We start from the raw sequence: 5,223 nt of genomic DNA, 5'->3' as shown, positions 1-5,223 counted from the left end.
ACCCCCATTCCTCCAGAGCCCCCACTCATAGCGCTGCCATTATCGCCCCCCCCCCTTCAGCAGCTGCACTTGAGATGCCCCGCTGCATGACGTCTTGGTACTAATGCGGGCAGGGCAGGGGTAGTAATAACGGGAGGAGGAGGGCAGGGCCAAGGATCGGGGGGAAAAGACATTGAGAAAGGTGGTCGCAGGTAGAATCCTTGGAGGGTTGGGGATTGGTTGGGGGGGGGGGAGGTGTTGTTTTGTATATTTTATTAAAGATTTGTGATGGTTGGGATTGTTTGCAGTTTTACATGATTTGTTTGTTGTGTTGTTCTTGTTTGTAATGTTTTTGAAGTTTGCATTTTTGTGTTTGACATTTTGACAAATTTAATATTTTATAAAATTGTTTTATTCAAGTAAACCACTCTTGTGCAGTGTCTCACTCACTTTTACAAATGAGGGGTAACAATCATTATAAGGTTTGCGTACAATGGCCAGGCAAGGGTGAAACCTAACTCTCACCGTTCAAGCAAAGCATTCATTTATGGGCTGCTGACGTATCAGTTTTGCATCGCTTCTCGGCCTTTTGGCTAAGATCATGCGTAACTGACCTGACAGGGGAGTAACCACCATAACCCCAAGGTGGTTCTCCCTGGATCAGGAAGGTATATGCTTGCTTTTTTGGAAATAGGAGGTGGGTGGGGTGGCTTGACCCATCCACCTCCACGGAGGTGTGTGGGGGACCTGACCCATCCGCCTCCATGGCACCAACCTGGTATTGCAGTACTTCCAGGAATGGTGCAGTGGCTCTAGGCCTTTTGGCTAAGAGCATTGGCGCAGAGTGATCCTTGAATGGGCCCAAGGTGACCTCTGGCGTTTGTGATTTGACAAAGAATTGGAACGATTGGCTACGAATTTCAAAAAAAAAAAATCAGTTTTGCAGTGGCGATAGCACCATGAGGCTTCCTCTGTGCTGTTGTGGGGCATGGGTTCATTGCCATGCTCCTCGTCCTCCTTGATGACCTTGCCCTTGTCCTCCTCCTCCTCTTCCTCTTCCCTTTTCTCTTGAGGAGGTCCTGCAGTCCCATGTGGCAATTCCTGCCCCTCATGATGGCTAAGTTGTGCAACATGCAACACACCACAATGAACTCAGCGACCTGCTCAGGGTAATATTGCAGGCTGCCTCCAGATTGGTCCAGACATCGGAAGCATTGCTTCAGCACTCTAATTGTCTTTTCGACGATATTGTGGGTGGCTTTTTGGCTTTTGTTGTAGCACTTCTCGGCTTCTGTCTGAGGGTTCCGGAGGGGGCTCATGAGCCAGCTGGCAAGGCCGTATCCTTTGTCCACCAGCATCCAGCATTGACCTTGTGGCTGACTCTTAAACAGGTCAGAGATAGTGCTCTCACACATGAATGCTCCCTGGAAAATTGGTATTAATTGCCATGATGCGCTGCATGTGGTCGATGACGAGCTGCACGTTCAGGGAGTGAAATCCCTTTCAGTTTTGGTAAACCACTGGTTCCTCTAAAGTTGCTCGCAGGATGATGTGCGTACAGTATATGGCACACTGAACCTTGGGGAAGTTTGCAATTCTTGAGAAACTCAAAGCCCTCTCACTCTGTGCCTCCCTGGTCATTGGACCGTTAATAAAGTCCATCCTGCGTGCGTAAAGCGCTTCAGTCACCTGGCGAATGCAGCGATGTGTGGCGTGTTGAGCGATATCGCATATGTCGCCAGCTGAGGCCTGAAATGAGCCCGATGCATCGAAGGAAAGTGCCGCAGTCATCTTCAACTCGACAGGCAGTGCGATGCTGATGGTGCTGGTAGGTTGCACGTCTGCCTTAATGAGCTGGCATATCTCAGTGATAACCTCTTTTTGGAAGCACAGCCTTCTAACGCACAGGTAGGAGCAGTGCTCCCTGTAATTTCATGGGGGTAAGGTCTTGTAGGCTGCGTGTATATGTTTTGCACTCTACCCTGATCCTTTGACCTCGGAACTTATAGGCGAAAAGGACAAAACATGGCACAAAATTTAGGCTTAACCCAGTGTCAGTTTTATTATGCAGAAAAACTAACCAAAACTACAGAACTAGACTTCTGACAGAAATCAACTGGAGACATACAATCACCCTTCCTGGTTGTAGCTTGTAAGTTCGTGATTTTTGGTTCCATGACCGGTTGGTTATTTTTCTGGCCATTCTCTGCAGTGCTGTTCCTTCTGTGTATGTTCGTCCTACATGTCCTTCTGTCCTGTTCGTTCTATATGTTCTTCTGTTTCTGCTTACATGTCCTTCTGTATGTACACGTGTCCTTCTACTTCTTCTGTCTCTTTTGACTTGTGTCAAGCTGCTGTGTCGACCTGCTGCTTTGAGCTGCTTCCAGCTCGCATATTTATATCCAGGTTTTGACTGGTCTCCCACCACTGCGGTTTCTGATAAAATGTTTGTATCGATACGTTGCTTTGTGGTGATCCTGGTTGATGGGTGTGAGTTCCAGACCTCCAAAACCCTCTTCGTGAAGAAATTTCCCCTCAAATCCCCTCTAGACCTTCTATCAATTACTTTAAATTTATGCCCCCTGGTTGTTGACCACTCTGCTAAGGAAAATAGGCCCTTTCTATCCACTATATCTAGGCCCCTCATAATTTTATACACATCAATGAGGTCTCCCCTTAGCCTCCTCTGTTTCAAGGAAAACAAACCCACCCTATCCAATCTGTCCTCATAGCCAAAATTCACCACTCCCGGCAACATCTCGTAAATCTCCTCTGTATCCTCTCCAGTGCAATCAGGTCTTTCCAAAAAGACCTTTCAAGCAAGATGTACACCCACAATGATGAGCAAAAACATCCAACCATTCACAGAAATTGCAAACAAAAGCCATCATAGAAAATAAAGAAAAAGTAGAACACAATAAATCAAGTATGCTGGAGTTTGTTACATTGTTATGCATATATTTAACAATATTGATTCATCTTGAGTTGAGACAGTGGGGTCAATTTTAACCTTACCCACCCGGGCGGGAGGGCAGTTAAACACGAGCAGGTTAGTTAACTACTCAGATCCCTACTATTTCCGACCTTTTGTGATATTAACTTGCAGAGTTCTACAGACAGTTGAGGCGTCCGCCTAATGCAGACAGGAGCTTCAAACCACATTAAAAAGTACTTGGATGTGCACTTGAAGTGCCGTAACCTGCAGGGTTATGGACCTAGAGCTGGAAAGTGGGATTAGGCTGGATAGCCTCTTCTTGGCCAGCATGGACACGATGGGCTGAAATGGCCTCCTTCCATGCTGTAAACTTCTATGATTCTATGATTGACTGCAATACTGGACTCTTCTGTTCCCAGTTTGCACATGGAGTTTGCGAGACTCAAAATGACTTCTTAACACCTCGTTCCCCAAAAATGTGCACCTGTGGTGCTTCCTTTGTTGTCTGGTCTTTTTGCAGACTTGGCGTCTTCAGTGAACTTGTTTCCTCCCCCCCCCCGCCTTGGCCAATCAAGTTCCGGGCCTCATATAACAACTCCATTGTTGTTATGCATAATGTCAGTTTTGGTTCCTGACCACAGAATGTTCTTAATTGGGGAGCGTCAACACCTATCCTAAGGCTGGCACTTTTTTGCTCCCACTGTCCAGTTTAATTCCAAAAGCTTGTATTAAAGTCCAAAAGCTTGTATGAATCACATTTTTAGTTCATGGTCTCCTTCTGTGCTTTTCTGAAGATTTATAACCTTACACTCGTCTCCTCAAGAGTCTGCGACCTCTTTGATTGGGCACATAATGCTCTTCAACGAATCTTCTTCCAGCTTTATTTTGCAGCATGTAAGTAGTTAGCAATATTGGGACTGAAAATACAGGCGCCATTCCTTTTTATGTCCTAAAATGTCCTCAAAAATGTTCAGATGTCCACAAAACATACATACATTTACTTTGAATTGAACTCAATGCTCTTATAATCTCCAATATATTCAAAACCCCATATAAACTACTCACAACTCACTTTTAGGTTGCTAGCAACTTCACACAGACTTTTCTTCAAGAATCACCGATTAAAAAAATGGCGTCCATACCGCTGGGATAAGATCAGTTAAGTGATGTGATTTCTGGGCAGTATTTTTTGCCAGTGGTAAAAATGGGTGGTTTGCCGAAGTTACCGCCGGCGCTAATTTTGGGCATTTTTTGGGCGGTATATGTGGGCAAGCGGTTTTGTTCATCACTGGCGGTAATTGACTGCCGATATTTGGGCAGAACATGGGCGGTAAGGGGCGGTAGTTTCCACATTTGGGCGGTAAACTGTTTCTGGGTGGTAAATGGGCAGCAAGATGCGGAAATTCCAGCCCTATGCCTTTATTTATCAAGCCCAGGATTTAATATGCTTTATCAACTGCTTTGTTAATCTGTTCTGCTACCTTCAAAGATTTATGCACAAACACTCCGATCTTTCTGTTCTTGCATCGCTTTTAAAATTGTACCATTTAGGTTGTGTTGTCTCTCCTCATTCATCCTACCAAAGTATATCAGCTCTCACTTTTCTGCATGAATTTCACCTGCCATGTGTCTGTCCATTCCACCAGCCGGCCTATGTTCTACTGAAGTCGATTACTCTCTTCCTTACCGCTTCCATGTTTTATGTCATCTGCGAATTTTGAAATTGTGCCCTGTACACCCAACAACAACAACAACTTGTATTTATATAGCGCCTTTAACATAGTGAAACGTCCCAAGGCGCTTCACATGAGTATTATGAGATAAAAAGTTTGACACTGAGCCACATAAGGAGAAATCAGGACAGGTGACCAAAAGCTTGGTCAAAGAGATAGGTTTTAAGGAGCGTCTTGAAGGAGGAAAGAGAGGTAGAGAGTCAGAGAGGTTTAGGTAGGGAATTCCAGAGATTAGGGCCGAGGCAACAGAAGGCACGGCCACCAATGGTTGAGCGATTATAATCAGGGATGCTCAAGAGGGAAGAATTAGAGGAGCGCAGATATCTCGGGGGGGTTGTGGGGCTGGAGGAGATTAGAGAGATAGGGAGGGGTGAGGCCATGTAGGGATTTGAAAATGAGGATGAGAATTTTGAAATCGAGGTGTTGCTTAACCTGAAGCCAATGTAGGTCAGCGAGCACAGGGGTGATGCTAAGTCCAAGTCATTAATGTGTATCAAAAATAGCAGTGGTCCTCGAACTGAACCTTGGGTAACACCACTGTATATCTCCCTCCAGTCCAAAAAACAGCATTCACCA

The 5,223-nt window shown here is 45.4% G+C and overlaps 1 pseudogene; it reads left to right on the top strand.

Annotated features, from left to right (window-relative positions):
* The first annotated feature begins 552 nt into the window (after positions 1–552).
* Positions 553–791, top strand: LOC139264829 (U2 spliceosomal RNA; annotated as a pseudogene).
* The last annotated feature ends 4,432 nt before the right edge of the window (positions 792–5,223 follow it).

This window comes from Pristiophorus japonicus, chromosome 5 (assembly GCF_044704955.1).
Source record: "Pristiophorus japonicus isolate sPriJap1 chromosome 5, sPriJap1.hap1, whole genome shotgun sequence".
Lineage (NCBI taxonomy): Eukaryota > Metazoa > Chordata > Chondrichthyes > Pristiophoridae > Pristiophorus > Pristiophorus japonicus.
This window is presented reverse-complemented; position numbering and strand designations above follow the sequence as displayed.